At 46.7% G+C, this 27,131-nt stretch overlaps 2 long non-coding RNA genes across 10 annotated transcripts in view; both read left to right on the top strand.

The window, feature by feature from the left end:
- Nucleotides 1-14,536, top strand: part of LOC135416511 (uncharacterized) — a 58,643-nt gene extending 44,107 nt beyond the window's left edge. For 2 of the 3 annotated variants that reach the window (XR_010431608.1, XR_010431606.1), the window contains 5 exons: nucleotides 62-151; nucleotides 2,311-2,356; nucleotides 6,560-7,482; nucleotides 13,135-13,210; nucleotides 13,709-14,536. This is a non-coding gene — a long non-coding RNA (uncharacterized LOC135416511). The remainder of the gene's footprint in view (nucleotides 1-61; nucleotides 152-2,310; nucleotides 2,357-6,559; nucleotides 7,483-13,134; nucleotides 13,211-13,708) is intronic. The other variant, XR_010431607.1, reaches the window with a different exon arrangement.
- Nucleotides 14,537-15,048: 512 nt separating this feature from the next.
- Nucleotides 15,049-25,208, top strand: LOC135416501 (uncharacterized). 7 transcript variants are annotated; one of them, XR_010431596.1, is made up of 6 exons: nucleotides 15,049-16,106; nucleotides 17,000-17,185; nucleotides 17,936-17,997; nucleotides 20,133-20,274; nucleotides 20,489-21,565; nucleotides 24,566-25,208. It is a non-coding gene; the product is annotated as an uncharacterized LOC135416501 (long non-coding RNA). The 7 variants fall into 7 exon arrangements; XR_010431601.1 differs by having other exon boundaries at nucleotides 20,489-20,579; nucleotides 24,566-25,203; XR_010431600.1 differs by lacking the exon at nucleotides 24,566-25,208 and having other exon boundaries at nucleotides 20,489-20,579; nucleotides 21,422-22,038.
- Nucleotides 25,209-27,131: the final 1,923 nt, after the last annotated feature.

Raw genomic sequence — 27,131 nt, 5'->3', positions numbered from 1 at the left:
GGGGGTTTTTTGTTCTCAAATTTCTTGTGGGTTTTTTTTTGTTTTTGTTTTTTTTTCACAGCTTCCACAGAGACTTCAGGCTCTTGTCAAAGCCTCCTTCTCAGCTCCCACGACAAGTGCCCTTGGATAAAGAAATGTTGTATTTTCAATGGTGAGGCAAATCAGAACTTCATTATTTCTCTTTCCAGCTACTTCTACCAACTCATTTCCTCTTCCTTATCGAGAGGCCCCATAGTAAAATTTTCTTGACTTTTTAATAACTCTGATTTTGTTGTCCAAAGCTGTTGGGGATGGAAGGGAGGGTTTGAATTGCCAGTGTTTTGGAGACAGGAATGTTCCCACAAATCAAATGTCCTGGGGTGTTGGTTGGGGAGGTCCCACCTTCCTGCAAAGAGAGGTTTGAGGTGACCTCAGCTTGAGTCTCCTCACAAGTCTCAGGCCGTGTGTCCATGAACTTTGTGTCTGAGGGCAGAACCTTCCCAATTTTGTCATACACAGGAAAAACACTTGGATATCTTCTGTCTTTTAATGGGATATTTTCAAGCAGTAATTTTATGTCTGTATGATCTTTATGGCATTATTTTATTTGTAGCTCTTGTCCATGTTCTACTTGACTGGGGCCTTTTTGCAGTCTGGGGCCTCTTGCTCCAGGAGGGCTCCAGGAGATGTTTCCAAGCAAAACACCCACAAATTCTCACAATTCTTGGGAGCTCTGCAACCAGGTCTGGGGTCTTCAGCAAAAGAAAGGAAGGGACCTGTTGAAGCAAGGCCAGAGGAGGAAGATTTTTGAGGGGCTGGAGCCCCTCTGCTCTGGAGCCAGGCTGGGAGAGCTGGGGGGGTTCCCCTGGAGAAGAGAAGGCTCCAGGGAGAGCTGAGAGCCCCTGGCAGGGCCTAAAGGGGCTCCAGGAGAGCTGGAGAGGGACTGGGGACAAGGCATGGAGGGACAGGACACAGAGAATGGCTTCCCACTGCCAGAGGGCAGGGACAGATGGGACATTGGGAAGGAATTGTTCCCTGTGGCCCCTGGCCCAGGTTGCCCAGAGAAGCTGTGGCTGCCCCTGGATCCCTGGAAGTGTCCAAGGCCAGGTTGGAGCACCCTGGGCTGGTGGAAGGTGTCCTGCCCATCTCAGGTAGCTGGAACTTGATGATCTTCACAGTCCCTTCCAACCCAAACCATTCCATGATTCCATGATTTACCTGTTGGACACAACACCAGCACAGCCCAGTCTTCCAAGAACCTTCCATGTGCTCTGAGGAGCACTGGGGAGAATGCAGTAAATCCAGGAGCTAGTTGGGGGTGAGGAATCCCACGGAAATAAATTCAGCAGGGCTCTGAAGCCTAAATGAATATCTCAGTGCCTGGATAAATCTGCTGCTCTTTATTAAGTCCTTTGAAGATTTATTAAATTTCCTGTGGCTTCAGAAATACAAAAGAACTGCAACAATAAGAGAGAGGGGATTGCTTGTAATTCACATTTTAATAATGGTCAAATGGCTCGATTGTATCTTTTCTGCTGCGATGAATATTATAAAATGTTATATAACCTAATATTTGGGGGGAAATTTATGCAACACAAAGATGTTCAGATGGTTCAACTGTAAATAATAAAAAATAAATCACTTTGGAGCCTTAAATAACTTTGGCATCAAGGTTTCTACTTAAGGTATTTTATTGCAGCATTATTTTGATCAGAAGAATTGAGGTTTTTTTTAGCATAAATTGGATGTGTACAATTCACTTTTATGAGCAGTGGAAAGTTTTGATTTCTCCTCATCCAGCGTGGAGATAAATCTGGGTCCACCTTTCACTACCCCGGGTTGCTTCTGGGGGGTTTCACAGAATCCTGGAATGGTTTGGGTTGGAAAAGACCTTAAAGATCATCTTATTCTACCCCTTTTCCATGGGCAGGGACACCTCCCACTGGCCCAGGTTGCTCCAGCCTGGCCTTGGACACTTCCAGGGATCCAGGGGCAGCCACAGCTCCTCTGGGAATTCTATTCCAGGGCCTCCCCACCCTCCCAGCCAGGAATTCCTTCCCAATATCCCACCTAAATCTCCCCTTTTCCAGCTCAAAGCCACTCCCTGTGTCCTGTCCCTCCATCTCTCTCTGTGTTTCTTCTCAGCTCCTTCAGGCCACAATGGGGTCACCCCAAAGCTTCTCTTCTGCAGGCTGAACGATCTCAGTTCTCCCACAGCTCCCCAGGACCTGCAGGGATAGAAAATAGGTTGTACTTGTGAGAAGAAATTCTCTCCAAGTTCAACTCTGACACTTTCTTCATCAAATAACAGTATTTTCTTCCTTTTTTCAGCCTGACACGGAGGGTTAGAACAAAAACCCCTCTGGGAAGGAACCGGGTCAGTCGCTGTTTGGTGTGGGCTCAGCTCCACTTCCAAAATTCACTCCAAAATCCATTAATTTCTGGCTGTCTTCTCTCCAACCAGCAACAGAAAAGAAAATCAGTTTATCTGCCTCAAACTCCCCTTGATTGAATCGTTTCAGCCCCAAATTTCCCCTCCAGCACCCTCTACCCTCACCCCCAGCCAGCAGCAAGAGGGAGGTCAGGAAATCCCACCCTGAGCCCTGGAAAACATCTTTGTTTTCCTGTTTCCAGGGATTAAACCTGACTGGTTGGATGAGGCTGGAAACACAAGGAGTGCTGACTGGATCTGGGACCCAAACTAAGAGGAAGGCAAAGATATGGGTTCAAGGACCTACAGTGAGAGGAAGGTAAAGGTATGAGATCCAAGGCCTACAATGAGAGGAAGGCAAAGAGATGAGATGTAGGACCTAAACTTAGAGATGGCAAAGATGTAGGATCAAGGACCTAAACTTAGAGGAAAGCAAAGATAGGAGATCCAGGAACCAACACTGAGAGGTGGCAAAAATATGAGATTTAGGACTACACAGAGAGATTACAAAGATAGGAGATCCAGGACCTACACTGAGAGATGGCAGAGATGTGAGAACAGGGACCTAAACTTAGAGATGGAACAGATATGAGATCTAGGACCTAAACTTAGAAGAAGACAATGAGAAGATGTATTCTTAGAAGAAGATGTGAGATCCAGGACTTACAATGAAAGGAAGGCAAAGAGATGAGATGTAGGACCTAAATTTAGAGATGGCAAAGATGTAGGATCAGGGACCTGTACTGAGAGGTGGCAAAGATTTGAGATGAAGGACCTACACTGAGAGATGGCAAATATATGAGATCAGGGACCTAAACTTAGAAGAAGACAATGAGAAGATGTATTCTTAGAAGAAGATTTGTGAGATCCAGGACCTACAATGAGAGGAAGGCAAAGGTGTGGGATCAAGGACCTACACTGAGAGGAAGGCACAGGGATGAGATGTAGGACTTAAACTTAGAGATGGCAAAGATATGGGATCCAGGACCTAAACTTAGAAATGGCAAAGATATGGGATCCAGGACCTACACTGAGAGATGGCAGAAATATGACATTTAGGACATACACAGAGAGATGGCAAGGATATGAGATCAGAACCTACACTGAAAGGAAGCAAAGATATGAGATCTGGGACCTAAATTTAGAGGAAGGCAAAGATATGGGATCTGGGACCTAAACTTAGAGGAAGGCAAAGATATGGGATCTGGGACCTACACTGAGAGGATGACAAAAATATGAGATCTAGGACCTAAAGAAGGCAAACCCCACCCTCAGCACAACTGTCACTGCTGAGATTCTCATCTGAACAGCACTTTGACCTTCTGCCCATGGCCAACCAGCCAAGAGCACCCCCAGGCTGCCAAGGCAGAGCAAACTTCCAAATCCTCCTTGTTTGCAGGAGAAGCTGAGCTTCTGTTGGACCCTTTTCCTGCTTTAGTTATTTATTTATTTATTCCCCTGCTGCATCTCTTAATTAAATCATGTATTTACATAAAAAAAGGCCTTGCCATAATCACCTCTCTGTGCTGAACAAGCCACAGCCTGCACTTCCATTATTACAGGGCTGTTGCCTCTTTTATTTTATTCCCAGCTATTGAAGGTGAAAGAAAAAGCAGGATGGAGGAGCACGTGGCTGCTCCAGGATGGCAGCAGCTTTACAGGATCCACAAGGTCATTTGCACCTCCCTTAATTAGGGTGTTCTCCACGTTAACAGCTGAAAAGCCATTCCAAGCCATTTATTGTATCAGCTTTGTTAAGCAGGATATGAGTTGGAAGGGGGTAAAAGCAGCTGATGTGCAAGGAAAAACTCCTTTTCCATCCCTACATCCTTCTTGCTTTAGACACGTGAAGATACTTTGGGAAAATGTACAGGGAACTCCAAAAAATAAAATAGGAATGTTGAAATGAGGCTGCACACTGAGACCAGGCTGCACATCTGAACCACTGAAGTTCATCTCCCTCCTCATTCTCTGCTCGTGGCAGCTCCAAAGGATAATTTCCTTTGAGTGAATTTTATTTTTTTTTCAGGCACTTCATTTCAGTTGGATGAAAAATTGTTTCTCCAGGACCAAAATTGTCTCTGGGAATTCCACCCTCCCTCCTAATATCAAAGATGAGCTTATGGAGATATTTACTTCCAGGTCACTGAGAGCTGAAAGAGGATATTTTTATTTTCCAGCCCAGTCACTTCTGCTACACTTGGTCCCCAAAGTCTCCCCAGATTCCCAGGCACGGGCTTTTTCCTGCATTCCTTGCAGGAATTGGGGAGAAATTCCTGCCTCCCATGAGCTTGGAATGCAGATCCCATCCTCACCAGAGGAGCCAGAGACAGATTCTCACCCAGGTGACCTCAATAAATTTACCAGGGAACTGCAATTAAACTGAACTGAGACATTTGAACCAGCCCAGCAGAAATTATGGGGACATCCAGCAGGAAAAGGCCAGAGATTCCTGAATTTGCCTTGTTTTACACATTGCAGAAGATTAAATGTCTGAATTCCAAAGGAATCAGCTTGGCCACACTATTCCCCTTCTTAATATAAGTCACTGTGACCCTGGAGAGGAAAGATGTGGAGAAGCGTTGTCGTGGTTTGAATCTTGTTTTCCCCCAGAGGCTAAGAGAAGTGGTAGACCCCAAGGGGTGGAAACCCCTAGAAGTTTTGAAATTCTACCCAATGGGCGCTCCTGCAGAAATGTCAACATCTCACAAACCAGACCGGAAGAGAAGAGTTGTAGTTTTGATGGTTGTAGGAGAGGTGGCCATGTTGTGAGCCACGAGGAAGGGGCTCTAAGCCCCTTGGGGCCTCTGGCCCCCTCCCAGCCCCGGCTGGGGGGCTGCAGGGACCTGGAACAGCATAAAGCTGGGCTGGGTGCCTGTAGTTATGCTGGGAGATGTTTTCTCCATGGGCACAGAACAGCAGCCGGGACTGACCAGAGAAACAGTGGCAGAGAGCCAGAGATAAGACCTGAACTGAAGAAGCAGCAGAAGCAACATGCAGCACCAAAGACTCCTGGAAAGGGAGAGAGAGAGAACCAGCAGCTGAGAGACAGAGTTTGGGGTAAGACTGTACCAGCCCCTCAAACTCCTTTGAGACCTCCTGGAAGGAGGAAGATGATGGACTCTTACTTGAAAGAGCCTTGGAGTGCTACAGCACAGAGAGAGAGGAGCTGAGAAGCTCAGAGCGTCCCGGGATCTGGACCAGGACGGCCAGATGGAATGCAGGGGGAGTTGACCTTGGCTCCCCCCCCCTTGCACTGCTGCCACGGTGGCAGCCTGAGAGGCAGTGGCACAGAGGCCCTGCAAGCAAGGAGCTGAGTCTCCTGGAGATACCAGACAGTCACGAAGACCCCCCTGTGTCTCGTGATATGACGTGGTGATACGACCTTGTCTGGGGTTACGAAGCCCACGGAAGACCCCTCGGGTGAGGCGATGGGGCCGGGGGAGTTTGATACCTCCCTCCTTGAGTGCTGGCAGAAAGCCAGCTATCAGCTGCTGCATGTGGAGAAGACAGACAGAACCTGCTGCATTAGAAGATCCTGCTGCTTAAGGACTGGAAGGGATCTGTCCTTCTTTCCCTCCTGGACTTTTATTTGGAGGGGAGAAGAGATCTGATCATTGTAAATACATATGTCATGGTAGAGATAGTTTGTGATCGTGTGTATAATGTGATATGGTATTTATTTGTACAGTCATTGTAATATATTCCCTTTCCCCCACTTTGAGTCTGGTGTGTTTTGTCTGGAAAAGCCCATCTCACATTAGGTTGAGATGTGGGAGGGGGGATGGAGCTAGGGAATTGGATTTGGGGACTATCTCAAACCATGACAAGCCCAAATCCAACTTCCACTAAAGTTAGTGGGTATTAACTTACATATATTGTAACTTATGTAATTATTATTAACTTATTGTAACTTCTGTAATTATTTATTTAAGAAAAGACTAGTAAATGGGTAAAGAATGGAGATTAAAAGCAACCTAATAAGTCATTATTGACCAAATCCTGGCCAATCCGCTGCTTGAAGTTTTGCCTCTGGGTGTCTGCAGCCAGCATTTCTTTAAAGAAGCATAAAGATATTCCAGGAATGTTCCAGAAACGAGCCCCTGGTTCTGTTCCCTTTCCTAAGCACCATTTTATTGTGTTTTCCAGTGAGCTGTAGGACTTCAGGAGAGCACTTCAGGAGAGCACTCGTGTTTTCCATGGAGCAGCATGGAATTCCTGCCCCTGACAGCCCTGCTGGGGAGCCTGTGTGGAGCTCTGAGCCCTGATATCCTGCAGGATCTGGTTTTCCTTTTCCAGCCCCCCAGCACAGCATGGATGTGACAGAGGAACGTGTCCTGCTGCCTGGGACAAGGAATTTCCGTGGATGTGACAGGGGATGTGTCCTGCTGCCTGGGACAAGGAATTTCCATGGATGTGACAGAGGAACGTGTCCTGCTGCCTGGGACAAGGAATTTCCATGGATGTGACAGGGGAACGTGTCCTGCTGCCTGGGACAAGGAATTTCCATGGATGTGACAGGGGAACGTGTCCTGCTACCTGGGACAAGGAATTTCTGTGGATGTGACAGGGGAATGTGTCCTGCTGCCTGGGACAAGGAATTTCCATGGATGTGACAGGGGAACATGTCCTGCTGCCTGGGACAAGGAATTTCCATGGATGTGACAGGGATACGTGTCCTGCTGCCTGGGACAAGGAATTTCCATGGATGTGACAGGGATACGTGTCCTGCTGCCTGGGACAAGGAATTTCCATGGATGTGACAGGGGAACGTGTCCTGCTGCCTGGGACAAGGAATTTCCATGGATGTGACAGGGGAACATGTCCTGCTGCCTGGGACAAGGAATTTCCGTGCCAGGACGTGACATTCAGCCACTGGTGTTCCATCCCACATCCAGAGGGGCTCCATGGATGGCTCAGGTGGCTCTTTCCCTAAATGCTAAAACAGCTGCAGCAGTTGGAAAATGCCAGTCTCATTGGGATTATTCAGGATATCCCTCCCAAATGGCTTCACTGGTGTGTCCTGCAGCATTCCCCAGGTGCCACGTCTGGACACAAAGCTGCTGCTTGAGGTAGGAATCCCATCTTGGAGAATATTCCCCAAAAACACCGAGCTGTGTACAGGGGTTTATGGATCCATCATCATCCATGGCATGGGGGATGATCCAAGGAGCTGGGCTCTAAAGGAGAACCAGTTAATTGGGTAATTGTACAGAAGAGGGACAGGAGGAGAGGGAACGGCCTCCAGCTGTGCCAGGGGAGGCTCAGGTGGGACAGGAGGAGGAATTTCTGCCTGGAAAGGGTGGTGAGGCCTTGGCAGGGGCTGCCCAGGGAGGTTTGGAGTGCCCAGCCCTGGAGGTGTCCCAGGAAGGCCTGGCCGTGGCACTCAGTGCTCTGGGCTGGGGGACAAGGGGGGCATCGGGCACAGGGGGATCCATGGGCTGGGAGGGCTTTGCCAGCCTCAGGGATTCTGAGATAATATAAGAAAGATATAAAGCTATTAAAGAACTACCAAAGGAGGCCTGCAACGATGGTGATGGGTCTGGAGGAGGAGCCGTCTGAGCTCACTTGGTTTGTTGAGCTGCAGGAGGCTGAGGTTGGAGCTCACCAGGGGCTGCAGCTCCTCCCGAGGGGCAACTCCAGTCTCTGCTCCCTGTGGCCACTGACAGGACCCAGGGAAGGGCTGGAGCTGTTTCAGGGCAGGGTCAGGTTGGATCTCAGGACAAGGTTCTTCCCCAGAGGCTGGTTGGGCACTGACCAGGCTCTCCAAGGCAGTGGGCACGGCCCCAAGGCTGCCAGAGCTCCAGGAGGGTTTGGACAACGCCCTGAGGGACAGGGTGGGATTGTTGGGGTGTCCTGGGCAGGGCCAGGGCTTGGACTGGATGATCCCTGTGGGTCCCTCCCAGCTCAGGATATTCCATGATTCTGTGACAACGTCAGCACATCGCTTTTTGGTTTTCCATTTTCCTGTGGTCTCATTCTTACCAGTGTAAATGTGCTTTGCTGCTCATCAGATTTCACAACTTTCTGGGGGAGAAAAATGAAGTTTGTTGATGAGTCCTGTGGTCTCTCAGAACCCACCCTGTGTGACCTGAGCAAACAGGGCACGTCCTGCAGCTCCTCTCACCCCCACAGCGCTTCAGTGCCCGTGTGAAGTGTGTTCAAATGCCATTTTCACCTCAAAATCACTGAGCAGACTCTCTATAAATTTTAAAGTCAAGGTTACTGCCCTTTCTACGTGGTTTGCATCAGCACTGTCTCTCCACAGAGAGGATTTTTTTGTACAGCACAGGCAGGAAAAGGCTGGAATTGTTGGCCACCAGCTGCCCTTGGCCAGTCCTTCCTTGGTCAGAGCCCCAGTCCCATCCCACACCAGGACAAGGAGAGAAGGAGCACATGGATTCTGTGCCAGGAGCACAGAACTCACCAGGAATTAGGACATCAGATTTGCAGACTATTTGGGGTATTTATTCATGCTTTCTTTGCCTGAGCTCCAGTTCATTGTGAATCTGGAAACTGGACAAGTTTACTGGCAAGAGGGAATTCTCTGCCTCTCAAGGAGCTGTTGGAAGTGGGATGAGTAACCCGGGGAAGGGCAGGAGCTGTTCTGCTCCCTGAGCATCCCTTTTTATGTCCAAGATGAGCTACAGCCCTGTGTGATTTCCTGCTCTCAACCAGAACGTTTCCTAAACTTTTGGTGCCGTACAGGGACACATTTGTACTGAACACAGATAATTGAGTGGGAAGGGGAGAGGGAGAGCAGCAAATCCCAGGTATTTCCTGCCCTGCCATCCTCAAATAGCAAAGCTGCTCTTTCCATGTGTCAACCCCTGGAGCAGGGAGAGCAACAGGAGCCCCTCTGGACTCTGCCCCAGCCCTGGGCTGCAGGAAAGCTGCCATTTCTGGCAGGGTTCAGATTTATGTACCCCCCAAAAAAATCAATATCTAAACTCAGCCACACCAAACCCCTCCCGTGGGTGTCGTGCACCTGAGATGAGTGAGCAGAACGGGAGGGGTTGGCTGGGGGGAGCCCAAGGTGTAAAGAACTGAATCAATCAAGGAAATGCTGAAGGTTTATGGGCAGAAAAGCTCTGGGTTGTTGCCTGTGGACCAGCACAGGCACCCAGAGCCACGTGGCTCCTTGGCCTGACTCCAAGCACTGAATCCAGCCTTGCTACTCCCTAAATTCCTAATTCTGTTTAGAGACAGAATTTAGCCTTTAAACAGCAAGGGATTTATTTAGGCAGCGTTGGAGAGCAAGGTGGTTCACACCACACAAGACTTGCTCTGCCTTTTCCGTGAAAAGACAGGTTTATGTACAATTTCTGTGAGGGATTATGACATCTTCACATACATATTCATATAATTGCAATATCTAGTTATAATATTCATAACAGGTGGAGTCTGGGGTGGAGTAATCTTTTTGGGGTGATGTTTGGTGGTAACAGGTTGCCCAGGGAAGCTGTGGCTGCCCCTGGATCCCTGGAAGTGTCCCAGGCCAGGTTGGACGGGGCTTGGAGCAACCTGGGCTGGTGGAAGGTGTCCCTGCCTGTGGAAGGGATGGCACTGGATGGGCTTTAAGGTCCTTTCCAACCCAAACATTGGAGCTGAACATGACATTCTCCTGAGCAGGAGGGTCCCCAGATCAGTATTCAGAGCTAACTCTTTAGGCCCTTGCTCCGTTCCAGATGGGCTCGGTTTTAACCAACCTTTGTGCTCGGCACAACTCAATCCCGTGTCCTGGGGCTGCTGATGCGACTTTAAGCAGGGACTTCCCTGGGATTTGCTGAAGGAGGAGGACACCAGGCAGGGCAGGAGGCCCAAAGCTGCCCTGGCATGGCCCTGCAATTAGTCAGCAATTAGTGACTGGCTGGGCTTTGCTCAGAACCTCTTCACCTCCCCGGGGAGGCCCCTTTTTGCTTCCAGACTCTTATCCCAATTGTCCCGAGGGTCTGGCAGGGACCCCACGGCCACCTCTGGCTGGGAAGTGCCTGGGTTGGCTCTGCCTGTGCTGCAGCCTCTGGGAGAAATGAACTTCCCAATAAAGCAGGAATGCAGTCCCATAAATCCCGGGGAGGAAAGGGGAGAGGGATCTGCTGGGCACGTGCTTTGCTTGTGGAATGAGGGGCACGGGCCCAGAGCTGCTCTTCTGAGGGGAAAGCAGCCAAAAAATGAGATGTGAAAAGAAACCAAAGCCTGCAAAGGCACAACTGGTGCTTTTTTAGCTGGTTGTGAGTGTTGACAGAATCATTAAGGCTGAAAAAGTCCTCCAAGATCATTAAGTCCAACCTTGGAGCAATCCCTCTGTGCCCATGAAGTGCCACATCCACTCACTTTTTTAGGTTGTTCAGAGGGAGAGGAAACTGCCTTAATTTCTGTGCTGCTATATTTCACTCATTATATTTACTTTTTTTAATCCTCTGCTCGTTTATTACAAATGCTTTTTGTGCCTTGGAGTTGATTTTCTCAGCAGTTCATCCTTCCTGGAACTGCTTTGCTTTGCTTTGCTTTGCTTCCCTCACTTCCAGCCCAAAGCTCAGCCCGCCTGAATTGATTCCTTTTGTTATTATTTTTTATTATTATTATTTTACTGTTTTATTTATTTTTTATTATCACTTTCAGCCACAGTTTCTCTGAGTGCCTCGGTGCTTTGGGAGAGATCTCAAGGCTCTGAATCCTCCTTCAGCTCCGAGCTGAGAAGGGGCATTTATGTCTTTGCAGAAGTCTCATTTTCCGCCCGTATTCTTTGAGTGCAGCATCTCCAGGAGGAAAAAAAATGTTCTTTTTAGATGGCCAGTCAAGAATTACAGCTGCCTGCCTTACCTGAGTGCTCTCTTTGTGCTGCTCTGTGTTCATTCCCTCCCGTGGAGGATGGATGGAGCAGCCATTCAGCCAGGAAAACACTTGCCACGGGAAACTGCAATATTATCCCGAGCTCCTGGAGTGTTCCACATCCATCCCCACTGATCCCTGCCTCCGGGTGACAGATCTCCCCTGGGGGAGCTGCAGAGCAGCATCAGCTCAGGAGGAGCTTCCAGGGGAAATTCAGCCCTTCCTGCCCAAAACGATTCCAAGGAGGGTTCAGCTGTTGCTAAACGGGGGAAAGTGTCTCCAATCCATCAACCTGCCCTTTGTTTTTCGGGCAGGGCTCGCTGCCTTTACTGTGTTATTCCAAACAAAGCCCCGGGGGAAGTGGTTGGAGGGGTTGGTTCCCTCCTTGCAACAGGGGTAGTTACAATTTTATTCTGTTTTTAGTTGGCTGGAGGGAAAGCAAAGACACCTGGAGTCACTTCAGGGCTCGGCTGGGACAGTTTCTCAGCCTGGTTTAGTGGCCTCACCCCCTGCCTGATGCTGTGCAGAGCTGCACTTCCACATCCTCCTCTCCCACAGCACCTGGGGGGCAGCAGGAGAAGCTCTGGGGGTGGGCAGGACCCAGGAATCCCTGGATTTGACAGATAAAGGGTGTGCAAGTCCAGCTCAGGTCAGAGAATCATGGAATTGTTCAGGCTGGAAAAGCCCTCTGAGATCAAGTCCAACCATCCCCAGCACTGCCAGTTCCACCACTGCCCCTTGTCCCCAAGTGCCACATCCACAGGGCTTTTAAACCCCTGCAGGGATGGGGACTCCATCCTGTGCCAGGGCTGGACAGCTCCTTTTGGTGCTGGAATTTTCCCAGTATCCAACCTAAACCTCTCCTGGTACAACTTGAGGCCGTTTCCTCTTGTCCTACCAAGAACTTGTCCTCCAGTGCTGCAGCACCTGCCCAAATTAGCAAATAGAGATGTATTTTTAGATAAGAAAAATAAGAAACAAGATCTATTTTTAATTAAGAAAACACCCATTAAAAAAAAAAAGAGTTTCTTCTTTTTGTGGGATAATTTATCAAATCTCCACTGGTGCCAATGCACTGCTTGCCCTGGGGGCTTCACTCAGAACTGGCTATTCCCCCCCAAAATTCCAAGCTCCTGAGCCCTGGCCATCTGCTCCCTGTAGGCTTAGGCTGGCCTAAACACCCTGCTCAGGTCAAGGTGCTTTAGCTGATCCTGGTTGGTGTCACCCTGCTGGGCTGGGAGCAGAGTTCATCAAGAAAGTGTATTTACATTTCAAATATGGGTTTAAATATCTATTTATTAAAAACAAACACATAAACCCACTTAAAACCAGTCGGTACCTCAGCTGTGGAAGTCGTCATGAGAATAACTTGGGTTGGTTTGGAGAGTGGAGCCCAGTGAACTGGTTTTTCTGATTTAATTATGTCAAGTTCTCTCCTGAACTATCCAGCAGCAAAAAAAAAAAAAAAAAATAGTTGCAGAAAGACATAAATTATTAAAAAAAAAAAAGAAATCATTTTGTCTGACTTAATTTTCGACTTGGTTGACCTGAGGTTGAACAAGGAGGTTCAGTCCATTGTAACCAGAATTACCAAGTGCAACAAGAACAAGGCTGGTGTTGGGCTGTGCTTTGTGCTGACGAGGTTTTCATGTCAAATTAAAGCTCTTCCCGTTCTCCCAAAGCCTTTAGTTGTGCTGGCAGGTCCTGCACACCGACATGATTCCTGAATGTTACCCAGCAGAACCTCATCCCTGTGGGAATTGCTCTGAAACAAAAATAGGCTCAGGCTTGTTCTCGTGCACCTGCTGCTTCCAAGATGGAAACACGTAGGGAAGCAGTTTAGAAGGACAGAACAGGTTTTAATTGAAGAAATATATTGGTTTTTTTGGAAGACTGGAGCACAGCTGAGCTTTGAAGCAGAGGAGAAACATGTCTGAGGGTCACGGACATCTCCAGTCTGGGAGGATGGTGAGCATGTGCTGGGAAGGGAAGGGAGCTGGGAAGGGGCTGGAGCAGCAGGAGGGCCTGAGGGAGCTGGGGGGGCTCAGCCTGGAGCAAAGGAGGCTCAGGGGGGACCTTCTGGCTCTGCAACCCCCTGACAGGAGGGGGGAGCCGGGGGGGGTCGGGCTCTGCTCCCAGGGAACAAGGGACAGGAGGAGAGGGAACGGCCTCCAGCTGTGCCAGGGGAGGCTCAGGTGGGACAGGAGGAGGAATTTCTCCCTGGAAAGGGTGGTGAGGCCTTGGCAGGGGCTGCCCAGGGAGGTTTGGAGTGCCCAGCCCTGGAGGTGTCCCAGGAAGGCCTGGCCGTGGCACTCAGTGCTCTGGGCTGGGGGACAAGGGGGGCATCAGGCACAGGGGGGATCCATGGGCTGGGAGGGCTTTTCCAGCCTCAGGGATTCCACAATTCATCCATATCTTTATTCTCACATCATTTTGTCTTTAATGTGCACCTTGGGGAAGAATCAGTGCAAGAAGACACCATCTCATGAGGAATTCCTGAACACCAAGAGATGCCTGTCATCCCCTGGGACTTCATTTTCTTCTCTCTTCATCTTCCCGGTGTTCCTGGAACGGGAGTTTCTGTAGAACAAGATACAGTGGGCAAAATGGAACTTTTGAAGGGCATACCAATATTTTTGCACAAAGCACTTTTAAAACTCAGGAGTGTTTTGGTTTATGGCTGGGGAGGTTTTTGGGAGTGCTGCCTGTCTCTAACTGGGGCTCTGGGCTGGTGGAAGGTGGGCATCGGGCACGGGGGGATCCAGGGCTGGGAGGGCTTTTCCAGCCTCAGGGATTCTGTGTGAAACACCTCAGAGATCCAGCAGGCACCCAGAATTCTCCACTCAATTAGAACAAGCTCATTCAAGGCAGCAGCACCTTTCAGGCCTTTTTAATAAATCTTTCCATAATTTAGAAATTTTTAATATCTACATGAAAATTGTCAGATTTTGATTTCGAAGCTCTGTTTTCTTTACTCCTGTAAATTTTTCTCCACGCACAATGTGAGGTTTTTCCTGGAACAAGATAAGACTCCTTTTGGTCTTTCCCCAACCTTCTGTAGCTCCCCAGGCTTTGTCCCATCCCTGGGAGTGTCCAAGGCCAGGTTGGAGCAACCTGGGCTGGTGGAAGGTGTCCCTGCCCAGGGCAGGGGTGGCACTGGGTGGGCTTTGAGATCCCTTCCAACCAACCCAGCCTGGGATTCTACACCAAACAGGAAAATAAATAAATTAAGGCTTTCAGTTTATTGAAATGTCGTTTTCAGTCTGCTCCAAACAGGTTTGTGATGGATTCCCTCCCATATATTATTTATATATTTTATATATGTATTCCTTATTTATATAAATATATATACGAATATATAATATTTTATATTATATATTTATATATAATATATAATTTATATTTATATATAATATATAATATAATACATTATATATTATATTATTGTGTATTTATACATTATATTATTATGTATTTATATAAATATGTATATTGTAAATATATTCATATATATTTATATTATTTATATAAATATATTATATATATTTATATTTCTTATTATATATTTATATATAATGTTTATATTATTATACGTTTATATATTATGATATATTTATAATATATAATATTATTAAAAATATAATATATTATATATAAATATATAAATTATATATAAATATATAAATATATATTAAATATATATTTAATATTATATGTATTATATATTTAATATATATTAATAAATATTATATTTTTAATGATATATTAAATATTATATATTTAATATATATTTATATTAATTTTAAAAAAAAGAAAATTTTTTAAAATCACATTTTTAACTGAAATCTTTCCAGCCTTTCCCTTTTGCACAATGCCCTCCTCAGGCTGGCAGGGTTTGGGTGGTGGCACCAACCTGGGAATGTTGGGAAGTGGGAAGAGAGTCCCACAGTGCTGGAGCTCTTTGGCTCAGAAGGATCAATAACATTTATTTGCAAGTGTTTAGAGCAGATTATTTGCATTTGTGAAGGTAATGAAAAAAGTATTGAATTTTAATTAGCATTTTCTGGCTCTTCTGGGAGAACTCTGGATTCAATCCGTGGACACTCGCAGTGTATTCCAGGGAAAATTCCGGATAATTTTGGGTGTTCTGCCATCACAAACCCACCTCCGAGCACGGATTTCCATAAAGTCCCCCCCTGCCAGGAGTTCTGGCAGGAGCATAATGACAGGTCTCTTGTGCTCAGAATTGTTTTGTCATTTCACATCCCTGGGAACTGCTGAGAAGAAAAATTAAATAAATAAAATGACCAATTTGCTTCTATGAAGCCGGGCCTCAGCTGGGAAAATGAATTTTTTTTTAGATAAATAGATCAGCTTTCTCTCTGCTCCGGGCTCCAGAATAAATAATTGTGCTAAATATCCATGTAAATGTTTCCCATAGAAAAACACACAGTGGGAAATGATAAAAAATCCTGGGAGTCGGAGTGGTCACAAAATGTGGGATTGCTTTTCATCCAGGGAAAATGGACCTGCCCTCAGCGGGCTTTCCAGGTGGGAAAGGGAGGGTGGAACAAAACACAGAAGTTTTAAAGGAGAGCTGAATAAAACCCTCAGGAAGGTGGTTGTGCTCATGGAAAATTGGAATTCCTCCATTGCACGGGGTGGAGGTGTTTGGGCAGAGCTGAGATTCCTTAACTGGCATTTCCCTCTCTTATATGGTGAGAATTTTATATTTTTATATATAAATAATAGATATATAAATTATATTTCCCATTTATAGCTTTAACTGGTTGGGTTTTTGGACTGTCTGCTCCGTTTCAATCCTCGTGTTCCATAGAGGGACTGGAATTCCATAAACATCCCGGTAAATATGCTGGGGATAAACTGGCTGTGGGTGGGAGAGAGGGAAGGGAGGGAATTTGGGTGGTTGCAGCTCAGGTTTGGGTGCTCAGGAGCTACTGAGACATTCCAGGGAGGAGGAATGAGAGAGGGAAGGGAAGGTTTGGGAAGGTTTGGGAAGGTTTGGGAAGGGAAGGTTTGGGAAGGTTTGGGAAGGTTTGGGAAGGGAAGGTTTGGGAAGGGAAGGGAAGGTTTGGGAAGGGAAGGTTTGGGAAGGTTTGGGAAGGGAAGGTTTGGGAAGGTTTGGGAAGGGAAGGTTTGGGAAGGGAAGGTTTGGGAAGGTTTGGGAAGGGAAGGTTTGGGAAGGGAAGGTTTGGGAAGGGAAGGTTTGGGAAGGGAAGGTTTGGGAAGGGAAGGGAAGGTTTGGGAAGGGAAGGTTTGGGAAGGTTTGGGAAGGGAAGGTTTGGGAAGGGAAGGTTTGGGAAGGGAAGGTTTGGGAAGGGAAGGTTTGGGAAGGGAAGGTTTGGGAAGGGAAGGGAAGGTTTGGGAAGGGAAGGTTTGGGAAGGGAAGGTTTGGGAAGGGAAGGTTTGGGAAGGTTTGGGAAGGTTTGGGAAGGGAAGGGAAGGGAAGGGAAGGGAAGGGAAGGGAAGGGAAGGGAAGGGAAGGGAAGGGAAGGGAAGGGAAGGGAAGGGAAGGGAAGGGAAGGGAAGGGAAGGGAAGGGAAGGGAAGGGAAGGGAAGGGAAGGGAAGGGAAGGGAAGGGAAGGGAAGGGAAGGGAAGGGAAGGGAAGGGAAGGGAAGGAATTTGGGTGTTTGCAGCTCGGATTTGGATGCTCAGGAGCCCCTGAGACATTCCAGGGAGTGGGAATGCCGTGTTTGCCCCCCCTGCTCCTCCTGGCTGATATTTGCTGTTTGCAGGCTGATGTTCTGAGCCTGACTGATGCTTCTCCCCTGGAAAGCTCCTTGGGAACTCGTCTGGACCCGGATTTTTGTGGTGAGAAGCAGCAGCCGGTGCCAGGAAATGTGGCCATTCCAGCCCCAGCCCTCCTGTCAGAGACAGGGATTTAATCCTGGCTGATGGACAAGCACTTCCATTCCGGGCTTGTGAGCATTCCAGGCTCAGTGCCGGGCTGGAATGTGTGTCTGGGCTGGAGGAGAGGACTCTCCTTGTTTCTGCTGCATCCCTGCCTGGCTTTGGAGAGGTGCTGGATACAGTGACAGTGTCTAAAAGCCTTTCAGCACCTTGGCCACCATCCAGGAGAGCAGGGCAGTGCTCCCTGCCCCTCTCACTCCCTCTAAAGCTGATCCCAGAGCAAAAGGATAATCCCTTTATTCCGGTTCACTGCCCTCCTGGACCTCTGGGTTGAGGATCAGCAGTAACTGCCTCATTTTGGCAGCCCTGGGAACCAAAGGAGCCCAGGCTGGCACCTCACACCAAAATATTGAGGCTGGCACCTCACCCCTTTCCCATCCCCCCAGAGGGACCTATTATGTATTTTATATTATTATATATTCATATATAATAATATTTATAAATATATGTATGTATAATATATTATTTAAAAAATAAAATTTTTTAAAATCACATTTTTAACTGAATTATTTCCAGCCTTTTACTTTTGCACAATTCCCATCCTCAGGCTGGCAAGGTGTGGGTGGTGGCCACTCCTAGGACAGTCCAGGGCCACCAACCTGGGAGAGGGGACAGTGAATGGCTGAGTGTGGGAAGGCACCAGAGAGTCCCATCAGGACTCTAACCCTGTTAGGAAAGAATGTGAGAAAGAATGTGATGTATGGGCAGGAATTACAGCAAATACTCCACTGCAGCCTCATAATCCTTTTTTTTCTTTACAGCAATGTGCCCAAGGATTTGGAAAGAGCACTAAGGAGGAATAAACCCTTCTCCATTTTACCAGGTAAGTCTTGCCCCGAGCCCAGTTCTCAGTGCTGAGCACAAAAACTGCTGCAGCTCTGACCCAGCAAATAGAGCAAAAAACCCTCCAAACACGAGGAGAAGCAGCTTTGTTCCCAAGCTGGAATGGTCTGGTGACTCTCCTTGGAAATGCTGAGTCCAGGGAAACTCAGGCTCCTGAAAGCAGGGGAATGTGCAATAAATAATTAAATTCCAGCTTTATTGTCAGGGCAGGTTTCCCAAAATAGACCTGTTTTCAGGCAGGATTATCCGTGTTCACAGCAGGGGGGTCCCGAGGGGTGAGTTAAAAATGCCGAGTTGGAATTGCCTTAAACAGCTGATTGCTGGAAGCAGGGAGATCAGGGAATCATGGAACGTTCTGAGTGGGAAGGGACCCCCAAGGACCACCCAGTCCAACCTCAGTCCCTGCCCAGGACACCCCAACAATCCCCCCCTGTGCCCCAGAGGATCATCCAAACCCTCCTGGAGCTCTGGCAGCCGTGGGGCCGTGCCCACTGCCCTGGGCAGCCTGGGCAGTGCCAACCACCCTCTGGGGGAAGAACCTTTTCCTGAGATCCAACCTGACCCTGCCCTGGCACAGCTCCAGCCCTTCCCTGGGTACTGTCCCTGTCACACAGGTCCAAGTGCCCTCAGCTGCTCCTCCCATGGCCCCTCCAGACCCTTCCCCATCCTCGTGTCCCCCTTTGGCCGCTCCAACAGCTTTAGATCTTCCAGAAAACTTGGGGTTCAGGTGATCCCTGACCTTCTCTCTTCCCCAGAAATCCTCTGGCAGGACACCAGGAGGGAGGATGTGCAGGTTTTTTCCTGCAGAAGGCAGTTCAGACCCACTGGTAGATGTTCCTCTGGCTCCCTGTTCGGGGGAGGAGCAGATTTTTTCCCATTCTTGGAGCATCCTGCTCCATCTGCTCCCCTCTCCGTGGTGCCTTCCAAGGGGACCACGACTGAGAAGTGCATTAATGCTAAAGCTGGACCCTAATTCCTGAATTATCCACTCTCCAGAGCTGGAATTTAAGGTCCCAAAGTGCCACGAACACCCGATTTCTGCAGTGCCCTGGTCTGGTCTCAGCCCCACGTGCTGCCTGTTGGCTCTGGGGATGAGGAACCCCAAGCCCTGCAATCCCTTGGGAAGACTGGGAGCTTCCAGGACTGACCATGTGTCTCAGGAGCCTTCATTCCACCTGATAAATCCTGATACATTTTGCTCATCGCTTCGTGTCCGTTGGGGTTTCTCTGGGAAAAAGAGGGGAAAAAAAAATCCAATATCTGAATTATTTCCTTGTGCTGCCTGTGGAGTTACCTGTGGCCCCAGGTACGTGGATATGGGGTGGAACAGAAAGGCAAAGGGGTGCATTTCTCTGGGAAAAAGAGAGGAAAAATTCAATATCCAAATTATTTCCTTCTGCTGCTCCTGCTCACTTTGGAATCATCTGTGGCCCCTTGGAATCATCCCTGCCCCAGGTACTGAAGTGTAACAGTCAGCAGGGAAAAGGGGTGCATTTCTCTGGGAAAAAAAGAGGGAAAACCTCCAAGATCTGAATTATTTCCTTGTGGAATTACCTGTGGTAATATGAATATGGGGTGTTACAGACAGGAAAAGGGAATGGAATTAGTCTGTTTTCTGGATTAGCCTGAGTTTCACTGCTGCATTTTGCTCACGTCTGAACATGGAATTTTCTTGCCTGTTTTATCCTCACAGCACCTCGAGCAGATGGACAGCGAGTCCATAAAGAAATGAAACAATCAGATGAAATATTGTTCCCTTACAGCATTCCTAAAAAAGAACAGCGATGCTCCATGGCAGGGGTGAGAGTTAAACTGCAGCAGTAAAACACAGAATAATTCGGGGATGGATGGATGGGTTCAGAATTTGGATGAGGTTTTTGGACAAACTTTAAGGCAATTCTGTAAAGGCTGAAGATTCCCAGTTATCCTGAGTTCTGGACCTGACACTGGGCCAGAAGCCCCATCAGAGCTCCTGGGAGGGCTCTGCATGGCCTTGCTTGAGATTTATCAAGTAAAGACAGCAAATTATCAGCAGGCTGATTACAAACTCCTAATTAACCTCCTCGGGCTGCTTTGCTTCCAGCTTCCCACCTTCCCTCCCCTCTTTCCCTGCAGCACAATATTCCAGACCTGGAAACCCCGGAGGTTCCAGGACATTTTAGTGACTTTTTCCAGCATCTTTCCTAAGATTCTCCTTGGAAGGTGTTTTTGCTTCCTTGTAGGAACCTGAAGCTCAGCAAAGCCCCGAACAAAGGAGGTACTTGGAGCTGCTGCCTCACTTTTTCCCCTCGGGAAAGAGTGAAAGGTTTGCTGGGGTGGGATGGGATGGAGAGCTCAGCTGGGAAGGATGGAGCTCAGGAGGGACACCACGTTTTTGGGGAGATGTATCACCCCTGTCAGGACCTGCCAGATGTTGGATCCTCTCCCTGGTCCAGCATGGATTGCAGGAGGACTTTCCCTTCTTATTGCAGGGACTCCATGGCAGGAGCCTGGAGGTGGTGACAGGAGGGGAATTGTGCCAGAATTTAGACCCCAACTGAAGGCACTTGAGAACTGTGTCCAGTGTGTATTTTTTACATTAGTTTCTGTGTATCCAAACATTCATTTCCAGCTCTGCCTGGAAGCAATTCTGCCCAACTCCCCAGAGAATCCGAGTAATAAAATCAGGTGTTCATACCCTTCTCAGCTCCAAATTAAAATAACTTCTGCAAAGTCTTGTCATGGATCTGTTTTGGGTTTTTTTTTTCCTACTTGCTGTTCCCCAAGTTTTCTCTTTAAGGAGGAAAATGTGGGATAAACCAACCAGAGGATGCTCTGGCTGGGAAAAGGTCATCAGTCATTCCCCCTGGGACAGCTCAGGTTCAGCTCCTTGGGAATAGTCTGGGGAGCAAAGCTCAAAAGCTCAGTTCAGGAGGAGCTCAAAAGGTTTAGGAGGAGCTCAAAAGGTTTAGGAGGAGCTCAACAAATTTGTGGCCTCCAACCCCTCGAGTGAAAAGGAGCTGAGAAGATGGGAAGGGATAAAGTGGCAATTTGTAGAGATAATCCTGGCTTAAAATGCCATTCCAGGGGTTAAGCCTGTGGTGTTTGGGGATAAGCTCTGCTTGCTTGTGGGTGTATTAATGGTGATACTGCTGGAATATATTGAATTAACCTGTTATTTTCATGGAATTGTCCATGGTTTGGGTTGGAAGGGATGTTAAAGATCATCTCCTTCCCTGAAGGGACACCTCCTGCCAGAGCAGCTTCCTCCTCTGCTCATCTTTGTAAAATATTGCAGGTTTTCCTGGTTTTTCTTTGGTGATTATTTATTCCTAAAATTGGTGTCTTTGCTGTGCTTTGTGTTCAACATGAGAGACAGTGACAAATTTTATTTTTTGATCTTTTTTCCCCCCCCATCACTGAAGGGTCCTGAGCAGAAAGAGGTTTCCCACAGCAGTATTGCTGCCCTGGGCTCAGCTCCCTCCTGGAATTCCATCCGGGAATTTTACGATTCTTTACTTCCCTGTCTTGTTTTCTGGAGCCACCTCTTGGAAAATGCTTATTCTGAGGTACTTTGGGGAAGAAACTCTGTTTGTACCACTTGAAAATGATATTTTCTTCCCCAAGAACACGAGTGCTCGATAACCACACGTGGTTATTTTGTTAGAATTGTCCAAAAGCTTCATTTTATCTCCACACCAGGTGGGAAATTCGATATTCTTGACTCTTCTCATTCCCTGGCACAACTCTGTGTGTCCTCTGGGGCGTGATCAGAGCTGGGGAAAAAACAAACCACCCACAACGAGTTACCAGAGAGAATTAACATTTGCAAAATCACTTTTTTTTTAATGTGCCAGAAAAGAAAACTCAGGTTCCATTCTCATTTTCGTTTCAAGCATTTAAGAAATAGTTTCTTAACTTCTTATTTTCTGTGATTTGGCATTTTTGTCCCTTTTATTTTTTTTTTGCTGTTCATTTTTCTCTCTTTTGCTTCTTTTTATCCCGTAAGAACAGAAAATAAATGCAACAAATAGAACTGAAACCAAGCTTTATTAACATTTCATTGTTTTATAAAACACTTCACGAATTAAAAACCCCTCTCTCTCCTGGAAGATCTGGCCTTTAATGCTTATTCCAACCCTTTTCCATCTCTTCCTTGCCACTTTGACACTGTCAGAGAGGTCGGAACCCCTGGAAAAGTTTAAAAAACGTGTGGATGTGGCACTTTAGGACATGATTTTCTGGTGCTGGGTGGATGGTTGGACTTGATGACCTTAAAGGTCTTTTCCAACCTTAATGATTCCATGATTTTATGGCTCCTCCTGATCCTTTGCTTCCACCCTGTGTGTCTTCCTCCAGCTTGGATTGAGTTTATAGGGAATTTTTAGGGAATCCCTCAGGCCTTTTTTCCCCCTGACTCTGACACAACCCTCAAGCAGAACTGGAAATAAATCCCAGCCTAAAGTGGCCAGTCCAGCATTAGGATAAAACAGGGATTAATTATTATATTCCTTGATTTATTATAATTAGTGTGTTTGCCCCTCACGGTGACCAGGGAGGGACATCCAGGTTTAAGGGATACCCTGATCCTGTTTACCCCAAAAATCTCCCTGGGAATCAGCACCTCCCCTCTCCCTCTGAGGGGTTTTCCCCCTCACCATTCCCACTGTCCTGCCTCCAGTGAATCCCAGCTCTGATTCCCAGCAGCTTCCAAAGGAATTGAGCTCCCAGATCCCAGCCCAGCTCCTGCCTCCCCCAGGGAGAACCTGGAGATCCCAGCTGGGTATTGGCCCTCCTGCATTTTGGCAGCAGCCAGAAAAGGAGTTCATTTTGGTTTATTGAAGTTAATTATCTGGTTCATTGGGACAAAAATTCCCCAAATTAGATTTACCCTCACCATCCACACTGACCCAGGGCTGTCCCATTTCCCAGGGAAAAAACAGCTGTGGGTTTTTTTCCTGGGACATCAAGATCCACAAATCCATGGTTGGTTAAAAGGGAGAAAGCTTTTTTTTCCCCCTAAATCGTGGCAGTGTTCTCTGAGCACCAGATTGATCACCCCCCTAACGTGTTAAGTCGTTATGACACATTTTGCTTGTTTACTTTGTAGCTCTAATTAAGATGAAAACCGAATTGAGGCTCAGAGAGCCCAATAAATCCAATTTGAATCACATCCCCTTTAATTTTAATTTACTTACCCATAGGCTGGATGTAAAGAAAGGCAGCAAAACAATTATTCTAATTAAAAAGGAAAGATTTGCTGGAGCTCATTTCCATTTTAGTCCTGTCTGGGTTCCATCACAGCCTCTCACCAGCCTGTCCAGGAAGGGAGGAAATAGTTCCTGTTTCCCAAATCCTTTAATAATAAAACCCAGAAATAGTTCCTGTTTCCCAATCCTTTTATAAAAAAAATCAGACATAGTTCCTTTTTCCCAAATCTTTTTATAAATAAAACCTACAAATAGTTCCTGTTTCCCAAATCCTTCTATAAATAAAACCCAGAAATAATTCCTGTTTCCCAAACCCTGTAATAATAAAACCCAGAAATAGTTCCTGTTTCCCAAACCTTTCGTTAAAAAAAACAGAAATAGTTCCTGTTTCCAAATCCTTTAATAATAAAACCCAGAAATAGTTCCTGTTTCCCAAATTCTTCTATAAATAAAACCCAGAAATAGTTCCTGTTTCCCAATCCTTTCATAAAAAAAATCAGAAATAGTTCCTATTTCCCAAATCTTTTTATAAATAAAACCCAGAAGTAGCTTCTGTTTCCCAAATCCTTCTATAAATAAAACCAGTCCCTTGTTAATGACATTTAAAAAAAAAAAAGTTTTAAACTCCTGAACTTTGCTCCGAGGTTTTGCATTAAAAGGTTCCTCTAAACCCAGGTGCAGGTGCCCTCAAAGAGCTGTCAGGGTGCAGGTTTTTAGGTTTGATGAGAGGTGGCGTTAAATGCTGGAAAAAAACCCCTCTCTGCTGAGGAGCAGAGGGAAGAAATGCTGAGGTTGTTTCCAATAAAAACCCTTTCAATTCCTGGGCCATCACGTTCCATTTCAGTGGAAAGCCTCACACAAGTGGATTTTCCTGCTCTGCAGTGATTTGCAAGCGCTGCTGTAATAAAAAGGGAATAAAACCCCCTGCATTTTTAATATAAATAGGAAATTATTACCTTTTAGCTGTTTGTTTTTTTGCTTGATTTGAGTGCACACTTCCACTTGAAACGCCGAACCTTTTCAATTATTGAGAAGCCAATTCCATAAATATATTATGGAATATATATATATATATATATATATACACACACTACAGTGGTTTTCCTCAACATCTGGAGTGAGTACCCTGCTGGAAATGGGGTCAAGGGAAGGAATTTTTCTCCCCCAGTTCTTCAAACCCAAACCTCTTAAAAAACACTTTTATTTTTTTCTTTGTTTTTTTTTTTTTTTAATTGATTTAATAGTGGGTCAGAGGGGTGAGAATGTGCCACACGAGCAGTTCCTGCTTTATTCAGCCCCATTTTTCAGGAATATCTACCGATAAAATTCTCTCATTATTTCCTCTCTGTCATTCCCCAGGAGCTGAGTTTCCCATCATAATTCTCTGCTGTTTCCTTTCGCACCTCGGGGACGTTGATGAGACAAATAATTCAGCATTTCCAGCTGCAAGACAAATAATTCAGCATTTCCAGCTGCCTGGAAGGATTTTAACTTCCAGAAATAACCCCAAAGCTGCTCCCTTGGGCAGCATTTGCTGCTAATTCCCTTCCTGGAGAGAGCTGGAATCCATCACCTTTTAGGATATTTTATGAGCAGGGTCTGTAGCAGGAGGGCAGATGGATTTAATCCAGAAAAATGAGATGTTTGCCTTTTTCCAGGCTTTTTTTTTTTTTTTTTTCGTGGAGAAGCTTCTCCAAAAGTGCTGAAGTTTGGGCTGGAGAAGAACCAAGGGCTCTGGGTTTGCCCAAGTGTCACAAGGAGAGGAGTCACCACAGACAATTCCATCCTCTCCTGCTGCAAGGAGGGTTTGGGAATCCCGGGAAAGACATGGAATCATGGAATGGTTGGGGTTGGAAGATACCTCGAAGAGCATCTTGTTCCACCCCCTGCCATGGGCAGGGACACTTCCCACCAGCCCAGGTTGCTCCAACCTGGCCTTGGACACTTCCAGGGATCCAGGGGCAGCCACAGCTTCTCTGGGAATTCTATTCCAGCCCCTCCCCACCCTCCCAGACAGAAATTCCTTCCCAATATCCCACCTATCCCTGCCCTCTGGCACTGGGAAGCCATTCCTATGTCCTGCTCCTCCATCCCTTATCCCAAGTCTCTCTCCAGCTCTCTTCCAGTCTCCCTTCCTGGCAGCACATCCCTACTTTGGGAATCCCCCCCATTTCATCCATAATTCAGATTTTTTATTCATAATTCATAATTTTCCAAGGAGACAACCCCACCAGCCTATTTTGGATCTTATTTCTCCTGCCTGGGGCTTTGGCCTCTATTTTTCCTTTCCTACCTGACAAGGCTCCAGTGACACATCCCTGAGCCCTCCCCATGGCAGGGCAGTGTCACAGCTCTGGAAATCCCAAAATACATTCAGCAATACATTAATTATCCTGTGGGAGACCTGGCCTGACACTCTGGAATTTGAAAAGGGCCACTTCTAGGAATTGCTGCACTTGGGTCCTTCAGAGAGAAGCTGAAGTGGAGCTGTAATTTGTGTATTTAATACATGTTTTAATGACAGTCTGGTTTTGTGGAAAAGGGCTTTGATTGTGCTTTGTGTGATCTTCTTGTTGGGGGAGGGCTGGGCTTGATGATCTTGAAGGTGTTTTCCACCCTTGATTGGAAGGCTTTTCCAACCCTAATTATTCTACCACTCTGTGATTCTAAAATGGAGTAACCCTGTGAGGAAAGAACGTGAGAAATGTGCATTGTGATGTATCTACAACAGGTTGTTTATTAGAATCCTTAATTCCATATAGTTTTTAACATTAAAGAACATGCAGTGCCCCCCCACACTGGAAAGGGGACAGTTTGCTGACTGCAGTGGGCTGTCACACCTTGGGAATCTGAATTGTTTGAGAGATATCCCTGTTTTCCTGTAAGAAAAACCAACTTATAATAGCAGGAAATTATTGTAACAACCCAATTCCAGGCACGGATCACGATCAAACCATGACCAAAGGGTTTGCCATTCCCACCTCTGCTGGAAAATGGGGGTTGTTGCAGATTTACATCCCTGAAATGATGGGAATGCCAGGATTTACATCCCTGAAATGATGGGAATGCCAGGATTTACATCCCTGAAATGATGGGAATGCCAGGATTTACATCCCTGAAATGATGGGAATGCCAGGATTTACATCCCTGAAATGATGGGAATGCCAGGATTTACATCCCTGAAATGATGGGAATGCCAGGATTTACGACTCCCTTTTCAGCAGGAGGACAAAGCAGCCCCCAAACAGGTTTATCTCCAAGTGCTTGGGGAGAGCTGGAGGGGAGATTTGAGTGGATGTGGAGGCTGGAAACAGGGAATTCATCTCTTCCTCTTCCCAAAGCAGCAGGGGGAGTGTCCAGAGCTTTCCATCTTTCCATCCAGCAAATCCAGGGAGCAACAGTCAATAAATAGATCAGGCAGCTAAAGGTTAATACTTTCAAAGGGCTTATTACAGGGAACAACTGTGGGCTTGGGGTATTTCTGCATCTTTCTTTTCCTTGCTTCTAATTCCCCGAAGAAATCCCAGGGATAAAAGCTGATTTTTTAGGCAACTTTCAGGGGGACTCAGCAAAACTGTTTTAACACCAGGCTGCTGATTTGAGATGTGCTGAAGAGACTAAAAGTGGCTGAGGCTGGAGACGAGCCCGTGGATCAGCAGGAATTGCAAGAGCTCATAAATAAAGCAGGAGCAAGGGGGGGATTTTTATTAAAAAATATAGATCTTTTCTTACTCGCTTTAGATTCAATTCTTAAATCAAAAGGGAAGGGCATAAAACCATCCCAGTTCACTCAGCCAGATGATGACTTCAGCAGAGACACTTCAAAAGGAGAGCAAGCAGAAGAAATGTGCTTTTCCCTCTCTTTATATATGAATTTCCTCATTGTTTTTTTAGGCCTCCTGAGTCCAGGTGTCTGTGGCTGGAA

The sequence above is a fragment of the Pseudopipra pipra genome, chromosome 6, assembly GCF_036250125.1.
Source record: "Pseudopipra pipra isolate bDixPip1 chromosome 6, bDixPip1.hap1, whole genome shotgun sequence".
Taxonomy (NCBI): Eukaryota; Metazoa; Chordata; class Aves; order Passeriformes; family Pipridae; genus Pseudopipra; species Pseudopipra pipra.
Note: the sequence above shows the minus strand (reverse complement) of the source record. Positions and strands in the feature narration are given on the sequence as shown.